Source organism: Pristiophorus japonicus, chromosome 7 (assembly GCF_044704955.1).
Source record: "Pristiophorus japonicus isolate sPriJap1 chromosome 7, sPriJap1.hap1, whole genome shotgun sequence".
NCBI classification, from domain to species: Eukaryota; Metazoa; Chordata; class Chondrichthyes; family Pristiophoridae; genus Pristiophorus; species Pristiophorus japonicus.
The window spans coordinates 190,604,412-190,627,600 of record NC_091983.1 but is presented as its reverse complement, the minus strand read 5'-3'; the positions used below and the strand labels follow the sequence as shown (position 1 = coordinate 190,627,600).

Genomic DNA, 23,189 nt, shown 5'->3' with positions numbered 1-23,189 from the left:
CCAAAACTGCACGCAGTATTCCAGGTGTGGCCTCACCAATACCCTGTATAGCTGTAACAAGACTTCCCTGCTTTTATACTCCATCCCCTTTGCAATAAAGGCCAAGATTCCATTGGCCTTCCTGATCACTTGCTGTACCTACATACTAAACTTTTGTGTTTCATGCACAAGTACCCCCAGGTCCCACTGTACTGCAGCACTTTGCAATCTTTCTCCATTTAAATAATAACTTGCTCTTTGATTTTTTTTCTGCCAAAGTGCATGACCTCACACTTTCCAATATTATACTCCAACTGCCAAATTTTTGCCCACTCACTTAGCCTGTCCATGTCCTTTTGCAGATTTTTTGTGTCCTCCTCATACATTGGTTTTCTTCCCATCTTTGTATTGTCAGCAAACTTGGCTACGTTACACTCAGTCCCTTCTTCCAAGTCGTTGATATAGATTGTAAATAGTTGGGGTCCCAGCACCAATCCCTGCGGCACCCCACTAGATACTGATTGCCAACCCAAGAAACATAGAAACGTAGAAACATAAAAATAAGTGCAGGAGTAGGCCATTCAGCCCTTCGAATGTGGTTTAATTTTGCACACCAATCTCTTGTGTGGCACCTTGTCAAAAGCCTTTTGTAAGTCCAAATACACCACATCCACTGGTTCTCCCTTGTCCACTCCACCAGTTACATCCTCAAAAAATTCTAGAAGATTTGTCAAGCATGATTTCCCTTCCATAAATTCATGCTGACTTGGACTGATCCCGTCACTGCTTTCCAAATGTGCTGCTATTTCATCTTTAATAATTGATTCCAACATTTTCCCCACTACCCCCAAGAATGAACCATTTATCTTGACTCTCAGTTTTCTGTTAGTTAGCCAATCCTCTATCCATGCTAATATATTACCCCCAACCCCGTGAACTTTTATCTTGTGCAGTAACCTTTTATGTGGCACCTGGTCAAATGCCTTCTGGAAGTCCAAATACACCACATCTACTGGTTCCCCTTTATCCATCCTGTTCGTTACATCCTCAAAGAATTCCAGCAAATTTGTCAAACATGACTTCTCAATGAAATACTTTTGAAGTGTAGTCACTGTTGTAATGTGGGAAGCACGACAGGCAATTGGGGGTATGATTAAGAAATTTGCAGATGACACTAAAATAGGCTGTGTGGTTGATAATGACGAAGAAAGCTGTGGATTGCAGGAGGATATCAATGTACTGGTCAGGTAGGCGGAACAGTAGCAAATGGAATAAAATCTGGATAAGTGTGAGGTACTGCATTTGGGGAGGTCTAACAAAGCAAGGGAATACACATTAAATGATATGACACTGAAAAGTGTAGAGGAACAAAGGGGCCTTGGAGTGCATGTCCACAGATCCCTGAAGGTAGCAGGCCAGGTAGATAAGGTGGTTAAGAAGGCATATGAAATACTTGCCTTTATTAATCAAGGTATGGAATACAGGAGCAAGGAGGTTATGCCTGAACTGTATAAAACATTGGTTAGGCTGCAGCTGGAGTACTGTATGCAGTTCTGGTCACCACAATACAGGAAAGATGTGATTGCACTGGAAAGGGCGCAGAGGAGATTTATAAGAATGTTGTCTGGACTAGAGAATTTTGGCTATGAGGAAAGATTGGAGATGCTGGGTCTGTTTTCTTTGGCACAAAGGAGGCTGAGGGTAGACCTGATTGAGGTGTATAAAATTATGAGGGACCTGGCTAGAGTGGATAGGAAGGACCTGTTTCCCTTGTCAGAGGGGTCAACAACCAGGGGCATAGATTTAAAGTAATTTGGAGGAGATATGAGGTGAAATTTCTTCACCCAGAAGGTAGTGGAGGTCTGGAACACTCTGCCTGAAAGGTGGTAGAGGCAGAAACCCTCAACACATTTAAAAAATACTTGGATGTGCACTTAAAGTGCCATATCCTACAGGGCTAGGGACCAAGAGCTCGAAAGTGGGATTAGGCTGGATAGCTCTTGGTCGGCCGCACGGACACGATGGGCCGAAATGGCTTCCTTCTGTGTTGTAAATTTCTACGATTCTATGATTTGCACACAAGCAACCTCCCACAAACAGCAATGACCAGATAATCTTCTTTTTTGTTACGTTGATAGAGGGATAAATATTGGCCAGGTCACCGGGGATAACTCCCCTGCTCTTCTTTGAAATACTGCCATGGGATTTTTTATGTCCACTTGAGAGAGCAGATGGGGCCTCAGTTTAACATCACATCTGAAAGACGGATGAACAGTGGGGAAAGTTTGGAGAATTGTTTTCACACTACAAATGGCTATTGAAGCAGATTTCTAATATCAATTTAAATAGAATTAGATAAGCACTTCAAAAGAATATAGAAGGATATAGGAAACAGGATGGGAAATGGGATTACAACAACAATTTGTATATTTATATAGCGCCTTTAACGCAATGAAATATCCCAAGGCACTTCAAAGGAGTATTATGCGATAAAAATTTGACAGTGAGCCGCATACGTAGAAATTAGCGTAGGTGACCAAAAGCTTGGTCAAAGAGGTATGTTTTAAGGAGTGTCTTGGAGGAGGAAAGAGAGGTAGAGAGGCAGAGAGGTTTAGGCAGGGAGTTCCAGAGCTTGGGGTCTAGGCAACAGAAGGCACGGCCATCAATGGTTGAGTGATTACAATCAGGAATGCTCTGGAGGGCAGAATTAAAGGAGCGATAACATCTCGGGAGGTTGTGGGGATGGAGGAGATTACAGAGATTGGGAGGGGTGAGGCCATGAAGGGATTTGAAAATAAGGATGAGAATTTTGAAATCGAGGCATTGTTTAACCAGAAACCAATGTAGGTCATCAAGCACAGGGGTGATGGGTGAGCGGGACTTGGTGCGAGTTAGGACATGGGCAGTCGAGTTTTGGATCATCTCTAGTTTATGCAGGGTAGAATGAGGGAGGTCAGCCAGGAGTGCGTAGGAACAAATAGAAAGCTCCAGTGGAAGAGCTAACATCAGCACAGGCACAATTATTCTGTTATTTCTTTGATTCTAAGGAGTAGGATGGAAAATATGAAGAGGTGGAAAGGCCAGCATTGACACCACAGGATGCCGTCCAACCTGTAAGGGGCTTAACAAAGCTGTAAAAAGGGAAAGTCTAGCAATTAAGACATGTCTTATAGGTTTCTCCACTCCCAGGTCCGTTAAGAATTAGGTTGTTTTTGCTTGAAGCTGTGTTGGCTTCTCTATCTTGAGGCTGCAGGAGATGGGGTGAACCCTGATTTCTCAGATCACTGACCCATGCATTGGATATTATACTGACCAGCTTCAACCAGACACACATGCACATTATATCCTTGTCTTGTGGTGCACAGGTTGGCTGGGCATATTTATCTGAGCAAGTGTGCTATCTCTCTCTCATCTCTTGATAAGAGTAGAAAAAGAAAGACCTGCATTTATATAGCGCCTTTCACATCCTCAGGACATCCCAAACTACCAATGAAGTACCTTTGAATTGTAGTCACTTGTGTAGTATAGGAAACATGCTCACAGCAAGCTCCCACAAACAGCAATGTGGTAATGACCAGAAATCTGTTTTAGTGATGTTGGTTATAATCTGTGGCCTGCTACCTTCCAATTCGCTCAGGTCTGTTGCTAGTCAGTCATGTTCTCTGATGCCAGGCTGGTAGAACTGTTTGGGGAGCCTTGGATGCCACTGAAACTGATGCTGTGGAACATCCTCATATTCATTCCTCCGTTCAAGAAGCATTTGGCTTTTGTTCAAAGTTAATCGGTAATGTGTAAAAATGTAAATATTCTTTTTCTTGTTTGATAAAACTATTGCTTCTCATTGTAGATATATAGGGCTGGAAATTCCAATATCGCCCAGTTTGGGACGATAACTATTGAAAACTCGAAAAAGTAGTGCCAGGGGACAATGATTTTCTGCTCCCGGAAAATTCAGCTTTAACGCTCCAAGAGGGAAGTGGAACACTAAATCAAGCGCTAACCTCTCCTCTTAGGGCGCTAAATTGCGAGAGCCATTATCATAGGCACTCCTTCGAAATCGAGGAAGACTTGCTTCCAATCTAAAAGTGAGTTCTCAGATGACTGAACAGTCCAATACGGGAATTACAGCCTCTGTCACAGGTGGGACAGAGAGTCGTTGAGGGAAAGGGTGGGTGGGACTGGTTTGCAGCACACTCCTTCCGCTGTCTGCGCTTAGTTTCTGCACGCTCTCGGCGTTGAGACTCGAGGTGCTCAGCGCCCTCCCTGATGCACTTCCTCCACTTAGGGCGGTCTTTGGCCAGGGACTCTCAGGTGTCGGTGGGGATGTTGCACTTTATCAAGGAGGCTTTGAGGGTGTCCTTGAAACGTTTACACTGCCCAGCTGGAGATCGCTTGCCGTGTAGGAGTTTCGAGCAGAGCGCTTGCTTTGGAGTCTTGTGTCAGGCATACGGACAATGTGGCCTGCTCAGCGAAGCTGATCGAGTATGGTCAGTGCTGGGGATGTTGGTGTGATGGAGAATACTGACGTTGATGCTCCCAAGGGATTTGCAGGATCTTGCGGAGACATTGTTGGTGGTATTTCTCCAGTGATTTGAGGTGTCTGCTGTATATGGTCCATGTCTCTGAGCCATACAGGAGGGCGTGTATCACTACAGCCCTGTAGACCTGTAAGCTTGATGCTAGATTTGAGGGCCTGATCATCGAACGCTCTCTTCCTCAAGCGACCGAAGGCTGCACTGGTGCACTGGAGGTGGTGTTGGACCTCGTCGTCGATGTCTGCCCTTGTTGATTGTAGGCTCCCAAGGTATGGAAAGTGGTCCACATTGTCCAAGGCTGCACCGTGGATCGGTAGCAGCAGAGCTCTGAACACCGTGCAGTGCAGTGCTGCCGGCATTGGAGGATCCTTCCCTCGTTTAAAGGGAAGGGCCAATGATGGTGCATACATAGTTCTGCTCAGTTCTGTGCTGCCAGACAAGCTGCACAACTGCCATTACAGCTGCAAACACTCTGAGTGTGGAGGGCAGTAATGAAGCCTCAATGTCTTTCAGCAGGCACCAGACGGTTTGGCCTACTTGAGAACCACTGCCTTTAATTAGCATTCCCCAAGTGACCAACCGAGGTGACAGCGCCTTCTCTTCCTGCCATTGTTGACGCCCGGCGATACAGCAGGGGGCGGGAGCCACTTTCACATCCGGGACAGTAATGGCGCTGTGCACTTTATGATGTCACGATCTACAAGGCGCTAGAGACCGGGACAGTAAGTATTAGCTCCAGCGCGAAACCGCAGGGAAGTTGACGGGCGTCGCTGAATTAGCCGCGTTCCCTTAGGGTCCCATTACCACCCCCCAGGAGCTAACAGAAGGTGCAAAGCAACCAAATTTCTTCCCCCGAGGGTTTTGCCTATACCCTACACTTTCACTTTCTGGAGTGTTGTGACAAAATTGCTGTAGATTTGGGTCTAAAAGCAAAATTGAGTAAAGTTCCCTCAATGTTGTGATGGCAGACCTTATTGTACTGTTGGCCCATGTTGAGATGGGGTTAGGTGTGGGTTTTACGAGCAGAGGTGATAAAAGACAGTTTAAGAGCCAGTCATGTTGTGGCATACAAAGAAATTTCTATAGTATATGTCTTGTGATCAATGCCCTATTTTAACATCGTGGCGGAGGTGCGGCGAATGTTTGTGGCGGAAGAGCGCCGAGAGATCGTGGTGGAGGTGCGGCGAATGAGGGTACGGGGCCCAGAAGAGCCGAGGGTCCAGGGGCAGCACGGGTCTGCCCACACTGCGATATGTGTGTGCGCTAGGTCCGTGCAGCAGAGCAGGTCTCCAGTCATCCTGGTTCAACCCTTGCCGCTGGATAAAGGCCTAGCTCTGTCGCGTCCGTGTGGTGGCTGATGTGCAACGGTCACCACATGTTAAAAAAATCCACGCACAGGCATCTTCCACCCCCTCAACTGGAGTTCAGGACTGGAGCATCGGGTCCTTCATTAAAACATCTGTGAACTCATGTGGAAGCAAGTCATCCTCGTTCGAGGGACCGCCTCTGATGATACAAAGTAGAAGTTGATGGCATTTAATTATTAATTGGAGTCATAAATAATGCATTTGTTCTTTATTTAATCAAGGTTACAGAGCTAAGAAGCATGTGTCGCACTAGAGAAATAAGTGAATTAAGAATGAAGGAAACATCCACAATAATTCTTCTTAATAGTTTGTTTATTTGTCCAACAGTATTTATTACAGTTCTGGAGCTGCTCAGCAGAGGATTTCGCTCTTCTGTATCTCTCCCCGTGCATCATAGTCAGATTTAAATCTACTTTCAAAGTAGGCCAGTGGTCTATTATTGTTGTGTTATGATAATGCAGTGGTCCTCCTATGCTCAAAAATATTCTTGTGTCACTGAGAAAGCAGTGAGTGTGGCTGTTTAAGGGTCTTCTTCTTAGCCAGTCCCTCAGAGTCAAGGATAACTTGCTCCACAGTAATATGCGTTCTCGGGTAACTGATGAGTCCAATGCGAGACCTACAGTCTCTATCACAGGTGCAGCAGACGTTGGTTGGAGGGACGGGTGGCTGGGGTGCTTGGGTTGTCGTGCGCTCATTCCGCTATTTGCTCTTGGCTTCCGCGTGCTCCCAGCGAAGAGACTCCAGGTGTTCAGCGTCTTCCCACATGCTTCTTCTCCACTTTGAGCGGTCTTGGGCCAGGGATACCCAGGTGTTGGTGGGGATGTTGGACTTTTTCAAGGAGGCTTTGAGGGTGCCCTTGAAGCGTTTTCACTACCCACCTGGGACTTGTTTGCCGTAATGGAGCTCTGATTAGAGCACTTGCTTTTGGGAGTCTAGTATCGGACATGTGGATGATATGGTTCGTTCATCGGAGCTGATCGAGCGTGGTCAATGCTTCGATGCTGGGGATGTTGGCCTGTCGATCACCCTGGCATGCCCACTGAGAACATGAAATACTGTGATTGGTGTACTTCTGTCACAAATAATGTCACTCCACTGCCTGCCTTACATTTCCCAAAACTAAACAAAACGCTCCAGGTTAATTCCCCAATCATACGATTTCATCCAGCTTTCAGTCACTCCTATGTCTATTTCCTCCCTATGTACCAGCATTTCTAGTTCACCCATTTTATTCTCTATACTTCTTGCATTCATATAAGCACAATTCAGGTTATCTTTTAATATCCTTACTCCCTCATTCCTAACTATTCTTAACCTACACACTGATTGCCTTGTTAAACAATGTTAAGAAGGGGTTCGATAGGATAGATGTGGTGAAACTTTGTGGCTGAATCCAGAACAAACGTGCATAAATATAAGACAGCGACGAACAGATCAAATAATGAATTTAAGAGATATTTCTATTCTGTGAGTAGTGCTGAGAATGTGGCACTCGCTGCCACGTGTAATGGTGGATGCAGGTAACATTGATGTATTTAAGGGGAGGTTTGAGGCATACACGAGGGACAGGGGGGAGGAGGGAAGAAGTAATTAGAATAGCAGAAGGCTTGTGTGGACCATAGACCGTTTGGGACAAATGGCTTGTTTCTGTATGGATTGCTTTTGAGTTGACAGCCCATTTGGGGCTATGTTAGCATTTTAGAAGCGCTGCCCTGTGGATTCTAAGTAATTCCACGGAGGGATTTTCTCACTGACCACACAAGCCATTGTTATGGGCTCTCTGTGTGAATTTGACAATCTAGTGCAGTTTTGAGCTGCAGGACCAGCATCACTAAAAAGTGCATTGATGCTGCCAAAATCCATTTCATTGACTCATAGAAATTACAACACAAAAGAGGCCATTCAGCCCCTTGTGCCTGTACTGTTACTAGCCTTTAATCACCCATTTCAACTTCATTTTCCTGCTCTTGCTCCTTTATGTTATATATGTAAACTTGTATTTACTCTGTACAGCCACCAGAGGGCTCATCCTCTGGCGTCCCAAGGGATCCCATAATCCTTTGGGAGCATAGGTATTTAAGGAGGCTTCACAGGTTGGAGAGGCACTCTGGACACCTGCAGTAAAAGACTAAGGTCACACTTTACTTTGAGCTCACAGTGTTCAGTCTGACTCTTTCTCCATACACAACAACAGGCGACGAGATACATAGAAACATAGAAACATAGAAATTAGGTGCAGGAGCAGGCCATTTGGCCCCTCGAGCCTGCACTGCCATTCAATAAGATCATGGTTGATCATTTAACCTCAGTACCCCTTTCTTGCTTTCTCTCCATACCCCTTGATCCCTTTGGCTGTAGGGGCCATATCTAACTTCCTTTTGAATATATCTAACGAATTGGCCTCCATAACTTGCTGCGGTAGAGAATTCCACAGGTTAACCACTCTCTGAGTGAAGAAGTTTCTCCTCATCTTGGTCCTAAATGGCTTACCCCTTATTCTTCGACTGTAACCCCTGGTTCTGGAACTCTCCAGCAACGGGAACATTCTTCCTGCCTCTAACCTGTCCAATCCCATCAGAATTTTATATGTTTCAATGAGAACCCCTCTCATTCTTCTAAACTCCAGTGGATACAAGCTCAGTTGATCCAATCTCTCCTCATACGTCAGTCCAGCCATCACGGGAATCAATCTGGTGAACCTTCGCTGTACTCCCTCAATAGCAAGAACATCCTTCCTCAGATTAGGAGACCAAAACTGAACACAATATTACAGGTGTGCCCTCACCAAGGCACTATACAAGTACAGTAAGACCTCCCTGCTCCTATACTCAAATCCCCTTGCTATGAAGGCCAACATACCATTTGCCATCTTCATTGCCTGCTGTACCTGCATGCCAAACTTCAATGAAGATGTACCATGACACCTAAGTCCCATTGCACCTCCCCTTTTCCTAATCTGCCGCCATTCAGCTAATATTCTGTCTTCCTCTTTTTGCCCCCAAAGTGGATAACCTCACATTTATCCACATTATACTGCATCTGCCATGCATTTGCCCACTCACCTAACCTGTCCAAGTCACCTTGCAGCCACTTAGCATCCTCCTCACAGCTCATACCGCCACCCAGCTTAGTGTCATCTGCAAACTTGGAGGTATTACATTCAATTCCTTCATCTAAATCATTGATGTATATTGTAAATAGCTGTGGTCCCAGCACTGAACCCTGCGGCACCCCACTGGTCACTGCCTGCCATTCTGAAAAGGACCCGTTTATTCCGACTCTCTGCTTCCTGTCTGCCAACCAGTTCTCCATCCATGTCAATACATTACCCCCATACCAAGTGCTTTAATTTTGCACACTAATCTCTTGTGTGGGACCTTGTCAAAAGCCTTTTGAAAGTCCAAATACACCACATCCACTGGTTCTCCCTTGTCCACTCTACTAGTTACATCCTCAAAAAATTCTACACAGATAGCGAACCAAAAGATGCAGAGAACAGTGGGCATCCTGGAGGAATTTTCGGAAGGAGATGATTGGGAAACTTTTGCGGTGCGACTCGACCAATACTTCGTGGCCAACGAGCTAGATGGGGAAGAGAGCGCTGCCAAACGAAGGGCGATCCTCCTCACCGTCTGTGGGGCACCAATGTATGGCCTCATGAAGAATCTACTCACTCCAGCGAAATCCATGGAGAAATCATACGATGATTTGTGCACACTGGTCCGAGAGCATATGAACCCGAAGGAAAGCATTCTAATAGCGAGGTATCGGTTCTACACCTACAAAAGGTCTGAAGGCCAGGAATTGGTGAGCAAAGACGCCTTGCAGGACATTGCGAATTTGAAGGACATTTGGAGCACATTTTTGGAGACTTTTTCATACTTGGCACTGGCCACGAAACCATACTTCGCAAACTTTTGTCTGTAGAGACCCCAACCTTGAGTAAGGCCATAGCGATAGCCTAGGCGTTCATTGCCACCAGTGACAAGACAAAGCAAATCTCTCAGCACAAAAATGCTGCTACAAGTACTGTGAACAAAGTGATGTTGTTTTCAAATTGTAACGTACAGGGCAGGTCACACATACCTGCAGCTGCACGTCCACAGATGTCTCAGAATCCACCATCAAGGGTGATGAATGCAAAGCCATGAACTCCTTGATGGCGCTGCGGGGATGATCATCGTTTCCATTTATGCCGATTCAAAGAGTACGTTTGCAAGGGCTGTGGAACAATGGGACATCTCCAACGAATGTGCAGGCGAGCTGCAAAGCCTGTTAAACCTGCAAACCACCATGTCGCAGAGGAGGATAGATCCACAGAGGATCACGATGAACCAGAGCCTCAGATCGAGGAGGCCTAGGTACATGGGGTGCACACATTCAACACAAATTGTCCCCCGATAATGCTGAATGTTGAACTAAATGGACTCCCAGCGCGAGCCAGTCCATCATGGGCAAAAAGACGTTCGCAAGGTTGTGATGCAACAAGGCCTCAAGGCCAGTATTAACTCCAGTTCGCACGAAACTAAGAACTTACACGAAATAACTGATTCCTGTCATCGGCAGTGCTACCGTAAAGGTCTCCTACGATGGAGCGGTGCACAAGCTATCACTCTGGGTGGTACCGGGCGATGGTCCCACGCTGTTCAGCAGGAGCTGGCTGGGAAAGATACGCTGGAACTGGGACGACTTCCGAGCGCTATCGCCCGCTGATGGCACTTCATGTGCCCAGGTCTTAAACAAATTTCCTTCGCTGTTCGAACCAGGCATCGGGAAATTCCAAGGAGCAAAAGTGCAGATCCATCTAATTCCGGGGGCGCGACCCATCCATCACAAGGCGAGAGCAGTACTGTACATGATGAGAGAAAGGGTAGAGATCGAGATAGACTGGCTCCAAAGAGAGGGCAATTTCCCCGATCGAGTTCAATGAATGGGCCAGTCCTATCGTTCCAGTCCTCAAGGGAGACGGCACCGTCAGAATCTGTGGCGATTACAAAGTAACTATCAATCGGTTCTCCCTGCAGGATAAATACCCAGTACCAAAGGCCGACGACCTCTTTGCAATGCTGGCGGGAGGAAAGATGTTCACAAAGCTGGATCTGGCTTCAGCCGACATGATGCAGGAACTGGAGGAATCATCGAAGGCCCTTATTGTGTTCCTAACACAGATGAGGCTGCACACAGGGCGGTTAAAGTAATAGTGACCTCAGTCTTTAATAAGACACACCAGAGTGAGGAACAGGCCTTAGGGGCTGGCTTATATTCAGTGCTCCCAAGGAATGCTGGGATCCCTTGGGACTTCAGGGGATGAGCTCCCTGGTGGTGGAACATGGGAGTGCATGCTTTACAGATACAAAACATCACTCCCCCACAAAGTCAAAGTGAAAACTATTTACAAGGTGAGGCAGTCGGGGCCCTTTCTTTCCCTGGTGGACCGCCTCGGTACAAATGTCTGTTCTGGTGTGTTGGCTGTGCCCTCACTGGGCTGGTGTGTTGTTGGCCCTGCAGGGCTGCTAGGTGAGCCTGGCCTTGCTGGGCTGTTGGGCGTGATGGATTCGATTTCCTGGTCCGGCGTGGTGTCGTTGATCCTTTGGGTGTGTGTTGTGGGCTCGAAAAAGGTGGTGTCTGCTGTGGGTTGTTCAGGGCAGTCTGTGAACTGCAGCCTCATTTGGTCCAGGTGCTTTCTGCAAATGTATCCATTGTCTAGTTTGACTACAAACACCCTATTCCCTTCTTTAGCTAACACCGTGCCCGTGATCCATTTGGGACCATGTCCATAGTTTGGCACATACACAGGGTCATTCAGATCAATTTCCCGTGACACAGTGTCGCGACCATCATTTACATTTTGTTGCTGCCGCCTGCTCTCTATCTGATCATGCAGGTTGGGGTGAACCAGCGAGAGTCTGGTTTTAAGTGTTCTTTTCATGAGTAGCACAGCTGGGAGCATCCCTGTGCGCGAGTGGGGTCTCGTGCGGTAGCTGAGCAGTACTCGGGACAGGCGGGTTTGGAGTGAGCCTTCTGTGACTCGTTTAAGACTCTGTTTGATGGTTTGTACTGCCCGCTCTGCTGCCCATTGGAGGCTGGTTTAAACGGGGCCGAGGTGACATGTTTGATCCCATTACGGGTCATGAATTCTTTAAATTGGGCACTGGTGAAACATGGCCCGTTGTCACTGACCAGTATGTCAGGCAGGCCATGGGTGGCAAACATGGCCCTCAGGCTTTCAATGGTGGCGGTGGCGGTGCTTCCCGACATTATTTCACATTCAATCCATTTTGAGAAAGCATCCACCACCACCAGGAACATTTTACCGAGAAACGGGCCCACATAGTCGACATGGATCCTCGACCATGGTCTGGAGGGCCAGGACCACAAACTTAGTGGTGCCTCTCTGGGCATGTTACTCAACTGAGCACATATGCTGCAATGCCGTACACAGGACTCTAAGTCAGAGTCGATACCGGGCCACCACACGTGGGATCTGGCTATCGCTTTCATCATTACTATGCCCGGGTGTGTGCTGTGGAGATCCGAGATGAACGTCTCCCTGCCCTTTTTTGGTAGCACTATGCGGTTACCCCACAACAGGCAGTTGGCCTGAATGGACAGCTCGTCCTTTCGCCACTGGAACGGCTTGATTGGCTCGTGCATTTCAACGGGGATGCTGGCCCAGCTCCCATGCAGTACACAGTTTTTTACTAGGGACAGCAGAGGATCTTGGCTGGTCCAAGTCCTAATCTGGCGGGCCGTGACAGGTGATTTATCATTTTCAAACGCTTCCATGACCATCAACAAGTCTGCGGGCTGCGCCACCATCAACAAGTTTGCAGGCTGCGCTATTTCCACATCTGTGGTGGGCAATGGTAGCCGACTGAGAGCATCCGCACAGTTCTCGGTACCTGGCCTGTGGCGGATGGTATAGTTATACGCTGATAGCGCGAGTGTCCACCTTTGTATGCGGACTGAGGCATTAGCATTTATCCCCTTGTTTTCAGCGAACAGGGATGTGAAGGGCTTGTGATCGGTTTCCAGCTGAAATTTGAGGCCAAACAGGTACTGATGCATTTTCTTTACCCCGAACACACACACTAATGCCTCTTTCTCAATCATGCTGTAGGCCCTCTCGGCCTTAGACATGCTCCTGGAAGCACAGGCGACAGGTTGCAACTTCCCCGAAACGTTAGCTTGTTGTAATACACACTCGACTCCGTACGACGATGCGTCACATGCTAGCACAAGTTCTTGTACGGGTTATACAATACAAGCAGCTTGTTGGAGCATAAAATGTTTCTGGCTTTCTCAAAAGCAATGACTTGTTTTTTTTCCCCATGCCCAGTTCTCACTTTTGGGCAATAACACATGTAGGGGCTCTAAGAGGGTGCTTAACCCCGGTAGGAAGTTACCACAATCGTTGAGGAGTCCCAGGAACGACCGCAGCTCCATGACATTCTGTGGCCTGGGCGTGTTCCTGATAGCCTCTGTCTTGGCGTCTGTGGGCTGAATGCCGTCCGCCACGATCTTTCTCCTCAAAAACTCCACTTCTGTTGCCATGAAGATGCATTTCGACCTCTTCAGCTGCAGCCCTAAGCGATCCATTATGGAATCAATTATTAAGGATATCATAGCAGCGCATTTAGAAAGAGGTGACATGATAGGTCCAAGTCAGCATGGATTTGTGAAAGGGAAATCATGCTTGACAAATCTTCTGGAATTTTTTGAGGGTGTTTCCAGTAGAGTGGACAAGGGAGAACCAGTTGATGTGGTATATTTGGACTTTCAGAAGGCTTTCGACAAGGTCCCACACAAGAGATTAATGTGCAAAGTTAAAGCACATGGGATTGGTGGTAGTGTGCTGACATGGATTGAGAACTGGTTGTCAGACAGGAAGCAAAGAGTAGGAGTAAATGGGCACTTTTCAGAATGGCAGGCAGTGACTAGTGGGGTACCGCAAGTTCTGTGCTGGGGCCCCAGCTGTTTACATTGTACATTAATGATTTAGACGAGGGGATTAAATGTAGTATCTCCAAATTTGCGGATGACACTAAGTTGGGTGGCAGTGTGAGCTGTGAGGAGGATGCTATGAGGCTGCAGAGTGACTTGGATAGGTTAGGTGAGTGGGCAAATGCATGGCAGATGAAGTATAATGTGGATAAATGTGAGGTTATCCACTTTGGTGGTAAAACCAGAGAGACAGACTATTATCTGAATGTTGACAGATTAGGAAAAGGGGAGGTGCAACGAGACCTGGGTGTCATGGTACATCAGTCACTGAAGGTTGGCATGCAGGTACAGCAGGCAGTTAAGAAAGCAAATGGCATGTTGGCCTTCATAGCAGGGAGGTATTGCTACAGTTGTACAGGGCCTTGGTGAGGCCACACCTGGAGTATTGTGTACAGTTTTGGTCTCTGAACTTGAGGAAGGACATTCTTGCTATTGAGGGAGTGCAGCGAAGGTTCACCAGACTGATTCCCGGGATGGCGGGTCTGACATATCAAGAAAGACTGGACCAACTAGGCTTGTATTCACTGGAGTTTGGAAGAATGAGAGGGGATCTCATAGAAACGTATAAAATTCTGATGGGTTTAGACAGGTTAGATGCAGGAAGAATGTTCCCAATGTTGGGGAAGTCCAGAACCAGGGGTCACAGTCTAAGGATAAGGGGTAAGCCATTTAGGACCAAGATGAGGAGAAACTTCTTCACCCAGAGAGTGGTGAACCTGTGGAATTCTCTACCATAGTGCAAGGAAGGTAGTGCAGGGGTCCCCTGCGGTCATCCCCCTGCAAAACAGATACAACGCTTTGGGTACTTTTGAGGGGGATGACTCATCAGGGGAGAGTAGTAGCAGCCAGGTTCATGGCACCGTGGCGGGCTCTGCTGTACAGGAGGGCAGGAAAAAGAGTAAGAGAGCAATAGTGATAGGGGATTCGATTGTAAAGGGAATAGATAGGCGTTTCTGCGGCCGCAACTGAGACTCCAGGATGGTATGTTGCCTCCCTGGTGCAAGGGTCAAGGATGTCTTGGAGCGGGTGCAGGACATTCTGAAAAGGGAGGGTGAACAGCCAGTTGTCGTAGTGCATATAGGTACTAACGATATAGGTAAAAAATGGGATGAGGTTCTACGAGACGAATTTAGGGAGCTAGGAGTTAAATTAAAAAGTAGGACCTCAAAAGTAGTAATCTCAGGATTGCTACCAGTGCCACGTGCTAGTCAGAGTAGGAATCGCAGGATAGCTCAGATGAATACGTGGCTTGAGCAGTGGTGCAGAAGGGAGGGATTCAAATTCCTGGGACATTGGAACCGGTTCTGGGGCAGGTGGGACCAGTACAAACCGGACGGTCTGCACCTGGGCAGGACCGGAACCAATGTCCTAGGGGGAGTGTTTGCTCGTGCTGTTTGGGAGGAGTTAAACTAATATGGCAGGGAGATGGGAACCTATGCAGGGAGACAGAGGGGAATGAAATAGAGACAGAAGCAAAAGATAGAAAGGAGAATAGTAAAAGTGGAGGGCAGAGAAGCCCAAGGCCAAAAAACAAAAAGAGCCACTTTACAGCAGAATTCTAAAGGGTCAAAGTGTTTTAAAAAGTCAAGCCTGAAGGCACTGCGCCTCAATGCGACAAGTATTTGGAATAAGGTGGATGAATTAACTGCGCAGATAGCAGTTAACGTGTATGATGTGATTGGCATCACGGAGACATGGCTCCAGGGTGACCAAGACTGGGAACTCAACATCCAGGGGTATTCAGCATTTCAGAAGGATAGACAGAAAGGAAAAGGAGGTGGGGTAGCGTTGCTGGTTAAAGAGGAAATCAATGCAATTGTAAGGAAGGACATTAGCTTGGATGATGTGGAATCGGTATGGGTGGAGTTACGGAATACCAAAGGGCAGAAAACGCTAGTGGGAGTTGTGTACAGGCCACCAAATAGTAGTAGTGAGGTTGGGGACAGCATCAAACAAGAAATAAGGGATTTGTGCAATAAAGATACAGCAGTAATCATGGGCGACTTTAATCTACATATTAATTGGGCTAACCTAACTGGTAGCAATGCGGTGGAGGAGGATTTTCTGGAGTTTTTGGGGATGGATTTCTAGACTAATATGTCGAGGAACCAACCAGAGTGCTGGTCATCCTAGACTGGGTGATGTGTAATGAGAAGGGACTAATTAGCAATCTTGTTGTGCGAGGCCCCTTGGGGAAGAGTGACCATAATATGGTAGAATTCTTTATTAAGATGGAGAGTGACAAAGTTAATTCAGAAACTAGGGTCCTGAACTTAAGGAAAGGTAACTTTGATGGTATGAGGCGCGAATTGTCGAGATTAGACTGGCAAATGATACTTAAAGGGTTGATGGTGGATAGGCAATGGCAAACCTTTAAAGATCATATGGACGAACTTCAACAATTGTACATCCCTGTCTGGAGTAAAAATAAAACGGGGAAGGTATCTCAACCGTGGCTAACAAGGGAAATTAAGGATAGTGTTAAATCCAAGAAAGAGGCATATAAATTAGCCAAAAAAAGTAGCAAGCTGGAAGATTGGGAGAAATTTAGAATACAGCAGAAGAGGACAAAGGGTTTAATTAAGGGGGGGGAGGGGAAATAGAGTACGAGAGGAAGCTTGCCGGAAACATTAAAAATGACTGCAAAAGCTTCTATAGATATGTCAAGAGAAAAAAATTAGTGAAGACAAACGTTAGTCCCTTGCAGTCGGATTCAGGTGAATTTATAATGGGGAACAAAGAAATGGCAGACCAATTGAACAAATATTTTGGTTCTGTTTTCACAAAGGAAGACACAAATAACCTTCCCAATGTACTAGAGGTCCAAAGGTCTAGTGAGAAGGAGGAACTGAAGGATACCCTTATTAGGCGGGAAATTGTGTTCGGGAAATTGACGGGATTGAAGGCGGATAAATCCCCAGGACCTGATAGTCTACATCCCAGAGTACTTAAGGAAGTGGCCCTAGAAATAGTGGATGCATTGGTGATAATTTTTCAACAGTCTATCGACTCTGGATCAGTTCCTATGGACTGGAGAGTTGCTAATGTAACGCCACTTTTTAAAAAAGGGTGAGAGAGAAAACGGGTAATTATAGACCAGTTAGCCTGACATCAGTAGTGGGGAAAATGTTGGAATCAATCATTAAGGATGAAATAGCAGCACATTTGGAAAGCAGTGATAGAATTGGTCCAAGTCAGCATGGATTTATGAAGGGGAAATCATGCTTGACAAATCTTCTGGAATTTTTTGAGGATGTAACTAGTATAGTGGACAGGGGAGAACCAGTGGATGTGGTGTATTTGGACTTTCAAAAGGCGTTTGACAAGGTCCCACACAAGAGATTGTTGTGCAAAATCAAAGCACATGGTATTGGGAGTAATGTACTGACGTGGATAGCGAACTGGTTGGCAGATTGGAAGCAGAGAGTCGGGATTAATGGGTCCTTTTCAGAATGGCAGGCAGTGACTAGTGGAGTGCCGCAGGGCTCAGTGCTGGGACCCCAGCTCTTTACAATATATATTAATGATTTAGATGATGGAATTGAGTGTAATATCTCCAAGTTTGCAGATGACACTAAGCTGGGTGGCGGTGTGAGCTGTGAGGAGGACGCTAAGAGGCTGCAGGGTGATTTGGACAGGTTAGGCGAGTGGGCAAATATATGGCAGATGCAGTATAATGTGGATAAATGTGAGGTTATCCACTTTGGAGGCAAAAGCACGAAGGCCGAATATTATCTGAATGGGGGCAGATTAGGAAAAGAGGAGGTGCAGCAAGAGCTGGGTGTCATAATTCATCAGTCATTGAAGGTTGGCATGTAGGTACAGCAGTCGGTGAAGAAGGCAAATGGTATATTGGCCTTCACAACAAGGGGATTTGAGTATAGGAGCAGGGAAGTCTTACTGCAGTTGTACAGTGCCTTGGTGAGGCCCCACCTGGAATATTGTGTTCAGTTTTGGTCTCCTAATCTGAGGAAGGACGTTCTTGCTATTGAGGGAGTGCAGCGAAGGTTCACCAGACTGATTCCTGGGATGGCTGGACTGACATATGAGGAGAGACTGGATCGACTGGGCCTGTATTCACTGGAGTTTAGAAGGATGAGAGGGGATCTCATAGAAACATATAAAATTCTGACTGGACTGGACAGGTTAGATGCAGGAAGAATGTTTCCGATGTTGGGGAAGTCCAGGACCAGGAGACATAGAAACATAGAAACATAGAAAATAGGTGCAGGAGTAGGCCATTCGGCCCTTCTAGCCTGCACCGCCATTCAATGAGTTCATGGCTGAACATTCAACTTCAGTACCCCATTCCTGCTTTCTCGCCATAGCCGTTGATCCCCCTAGTAGTAAGGACCTCATCTAACTCCTTTTTGAATATATTTAGTGAATTGGCCTCAACAACTTTCTGTGGTAGAGAATTCCACAGGTTCACCACTCTCTGGGTGAAGAAGTTCCTCCGCATCTCGGTCCTAAATGGCTTACCCCTTATCCTTAGACTGTGACCTCTGGTTCTGGACTTCCCCAACATTGGAAACATTCTTCCTGCATCTAACCTGTCTAACCCCGTCAGAATTTTAAATGTTTCTATGAGGTCCCCTCTCATTCTTCTGAACTCCAGTGAATACAAGCCCAGTTGATCCAGTCTTTCTTGATAGGTCAGTCCCGCCATCCCGGGAATCAGTCTGGTGAACCTTCGCTGCACTCCCTCAATAGCAAGAATGTCCTTCCTCAGGTTAGGAGACCAAAACTGTACACAATACTCCAGGTGTGGCCTCACCAATGCCCTGTACAACTGTAGCAACACCTCCCTGCCCCTGTACTCAAATCCCCTTGCTATGAAGGCCAACATGCCATTTGCTTTCTTAACCGCCTGCTGCACCTGCATGCCAACCTTCAATGACTGATGTACCATGACACCCAGGTCTCTTTGCACCTCCCCTTTTCCTAATCTGTCACCATTCAGATAATAGTCTGTCTCTCTGTTTTTACCACCAAAGTGGATAACCTCACATTTATCCACATTATACTTTATCTGCCATGCATTTGCCCACTCACCTAACCTATCCAAGTCGCTCTGCAGCCTCACAGCATCCTCCTCGCAGCTCACACTGCCACCCAACTTAGTGTCATAGTCTAAGGATAAGGGGTAAGTCATTTAGAACTGAGATGAGGGGAAACTTCTTCACTCAGAGGGTTGTTAACCTGTGGAATTCCCTACTGCAGAGAGTTGTTGATGCCAGTTCATTGGATATATTCAAGAGGGAGTTAGATATGGCCCTTGCGGCTAAAGGGATCAAGGGGTATGGAGAGAAAGCAGGAACGGGGTACTGAAGGAATGATCAGCCATGATCTTATTGAATGGTGGTGCAGGTTTGAAGGGCTGGATGGCCTACTCCTGCACCTATTTTCTATGTTTCTATGTTTCCTCAAAGCCCCTTTCACCCTCACATCCAATACCATGCAAGAAGCTTATAGATTCCTTCATCTCAAAGAGTGAGAGCACCTGAGCATCTGCGACTGGTGCCATTGCTTCCTCCTCTCACCAACCTACTTCTCAACCTCGCTAACAACAACAACTTGCATTGATATAGCGTAGTGAATTTATATTAACCTAGTGAAACATCCCAAGGCGCTTCACAGGCGTATTCTGAGACAAGACAATTGACACTGAGCCGCATAAGGAGAAATTAGGGCTGGTTACCAAAAGCTTGGTCAAAGATGTAGGAAAGGAGAAAAGAGAGGTCGAGAGGTGGAGAGGTTTAGGCAGGGAGTCTCAGAGCTTAGGGCCTAGGCAACAGAAGGCATGGCCACCAATGGAGATTACAGAGATAGGGAGGGGCGATGCCATGGAGGAATTTGTAAACAAGGATGAGAATTTTGAAATCGAGGCGTTGCTTAACCAGAAGCCAATGTAGGCCAGCGAGCACAGGGATGATGGGTGAGCAAGACTTGGTCCCTCCCCAAGATCATCTCTTCTCTTGCAGCAATCTCCTGCCCCTTTGATCCCCTTCTCGCTCAACTCCTGACTGATCAACTACTTTTCCTTCTTCCAATGCTCACCAGCTGTTGCTGTTGACTCTATCCATTCTCTGGCTGGCTCAGGCTGAACCAGACTGCATACAACTTCAAAAATCATTGTGACCCAAAGCTGAGCTTCGAGCCCAATATCCTATCCACTTCCACAAATGCTTGCCTCTGCCCAACATCATTGCTTGCCTCCGCACCTACCTTTCCCCTACTATCACCGAAATCCATATCCACATCTTTGTGATCTCATCTTTCAACATCCTCCTTGTGGCCTCCCAACCTCCACTCTCCATAAACTTCATAATATCATCCAAAACCCGGCTATCTGCATCCTCTCCTCCAACCTTGCAGATATACAGTGGCTTCCTGTCCCTTAATGGATCAAATTTTAAATGCCCCACTTTACCTTTGCATCATTTTCCAACCTTACATTCCTTCCCTGATACTCTAGTCCTCTACTTGTGGTCTCATGTACATCCCCCTCCACATTCCAGTCCTTGGTAAGAGAGCTTCAGTTGCCTCGACCCTACTCTTTGGAACTCCCTCCCAAACCCTGTCCCTCCTCTAATACAAAAGTAAAATACTGTGGATGCTGGAAATCTGAAATAAATACTCAACAGGTCAGGCAGCGCCTGTGGAGAGTGAAACAGAGTTTCAGGTCGATGATCCTTCGTCAGAGTTCTGAAACGTTAACTCTGGTTCTCTCTCCACAGATGCTGCCTGACCTGCTGAGTATTTACAGCATTTTATGTTTTTATGCCTGTTCCTCCTCTACTGCACTCCCTACCTTTATATGCCTTCTCAAAATACATCTCATCCAAGTTCTCAGTCACCTCTCCTAATTCTCCCACAAAGCCTCAACACTTGCACTTTTTCTCCTCTGTGAGCACTTTGAGACATTTTTCTACGTTAAAGGCACTATATAAACGTTGGAAGGGTTGCAAATATTTTAAGGATGTAAATAAAAATAGTTGTAGCGACTTTAATACAGCTTCGCAGGTTGAAGTTCCTTTCATGGGATTGCACCGCAGTAAGATTATGTTAATTTGTAAACTAAATCCTTTTACAAGACACATCGACAGTGAGCTGAGCTGCAGTGCTTTCTATGTTCACAATGAAACACTGTCTCACTATCACATCTGCTCCTCTCCTGCACCACAGGGAAACCCAGAAACAGGTGGGAAGTTGATCGATTCTGGTTTAAATGCTGATTTAACTCTTGCAAATAAACTGGGGATAAAATCTGCGGCCCTTTTCTGGCACAGTTCCATTGTAACTCCGTTGGGAATGTGGAAGGGCCGGTTATTAGGCTGGGATTTGGATACGTTGACTCTCAGTTTCATATTGGGAATTTCACAGGGTCTTGCCAGAGGCTGAGGCACTGCCCATCCCTGAGGAGGTGAGGATCAGGGCTGGCAGCATTGGCTCCCCACTCCGAGGGTTCCCATGCTCTTGGCTTCCCTCAGCGGGAGTTATTGTCAGCTTAAAGCATTGACCGTTGTCACACTTACAGCATGATACAGTATCCCCAAATGAGTGGACATAAGGAACTGCTCTTAGGCCTTTGCGAATGCGACTCTGCAATAAGCTCCTCCGAAGGCAGGATGAATATTCCTGATGACATTTGCTGCAATTTGTCCTCACTCCTAAGGAACGATCCTGGTCCCTGCTTGACTCGCACTATGACAGCGAGATTAGGAACTTAACTTGTAGGGCATCACACCTGTGCACTTGTGTCTTAAAACTCCAATCATTAGATCTCCAGTGCAAAGTCCGAACATATACTGAATACTGGTGAGGGCAATGGTTCCTCTGGGGAGTATAGCCAGAGCCAAGTCCATGACACCACGGGTGGCTCAGCTGTATGGGGGGATGAGGAGGAAGATCGTAAAAGCAATGGCCTAGAAATCCCGGCCTCCCGGGTCTGTACTGAGTGTGTATGGACCTGGGAAGGCATTGCAAAAGCCGGTCTTCAATGCACAATGCACTGCGCTGAAAATCGGCTTTTCAGATCTGTCAAGTTCTGGCTTGACAGATCCAACGCAACATGGCAACCAGGACATTCGCATGGGCAAGATTGCAGGATTTACCCATATCTTGCCCAGCGGGTGTCCTGAAAACTCTCGCGCCTGATAAAAGCAGGCACATAGCTTACTTTTACAGGTGTAAGAGTTTTAAAACATACAAAAACATAGTAAAATAAAATTTTAAAAACACATTTTAATGTTCAAAACCCTGCCCACTAAAGTAAGTTACGAATGAGAAAATACTGTTCCTGGATTGGCTGCCCAGTGCCATGTGACTCCAGCTCCAGCATACGGATGTCCCGATGTGCACGAGTTCCGATGCGCAGGGAGAGGAGGCCTCAGGACCGGGATCGCTGGAGGGTGCAGCAGGATAAGGTAGGTGCGCATCTTTTTTACCTTTTTCTGTCGAGCGCCGCGGGAAGCTGAGGACCAAGATTTCAGGGCCAATAGTTTTTTTTTTATTCGTTCATGGGATGTGGACATCGCTGGAAAGACCAGCATTTATTTTCTTTTTTTTTTTTTTGAAATTCGTAGCCAATCGTTCCAATTCTTTGTCAAACGCCAGAGGTCACCTTGCACATGCCAAGGATCACTCTGCGCCAATGCTCTTAGCCAAAAGGCCTAGAGCCACTGCACCGTTCCTGGAAGTACTGCAATACCAGGTTCGTGCCATGGAGGTGGATGGGTCAAGCCACCCACACACCTCCGTGGAGGTGGATGGGTCAAGCCACCCCACCCACCTCCTGTTTCCAAAAAAGCAAGCATATACCTTCCTGACCAGGGAGAAACCACCCGGAGGTCATGGTGGCTGGTCAGAAACGGTACTACACTTGATCTTAGCCAAAAGGCCGAGAAGCTGGAAAGACCAGCATTTTTTTTTTTTTTTATAAATTCGTAGCCAATCGTTTCCAATTCTTTGTCAAGTCACAAACGCCAGAGGTCACCCTGCACCAGTCAAGGATCACTCTGCGCCAATGCTCTTAGCCAAAAGGCCTAGAGCCACTGCACCGTTCTCGGCCTTTTGGCTAAGATCTGCATAACTAACCTGACCAGCCACCATGACCTCCGGGTGGTTTCTCCCTGGTCAGGAAGGTATATGCTTACATTTTTGTAAACAGGAGGTGGGTGGGATGGCTTGACCCATCCACCTCCACGGAGGTGTGTGGGGGACCTGACCCATCCACCTCCATGGCACGAACCTGGTATTGCTGGAAAGACCAGCATTTATGGCCCATGTCTAATTGCCCTTG

General features: G+C 46.8%; 1 pseudogene; it reads right to left on the bottom strand.

Annotated features, from left to right (window-relative positions):
* Positions 1 to 22,564: 22,564 nt before the first annotated feature.
* Positions 22,565 to 22,799, bottom strand: LOC139267516 (U2 spliceosomal RNA; annotated as a pseudogene).
* Between the last annotated feature and the right edge of the window lie 390 nt (positions 22,800 to 23,189).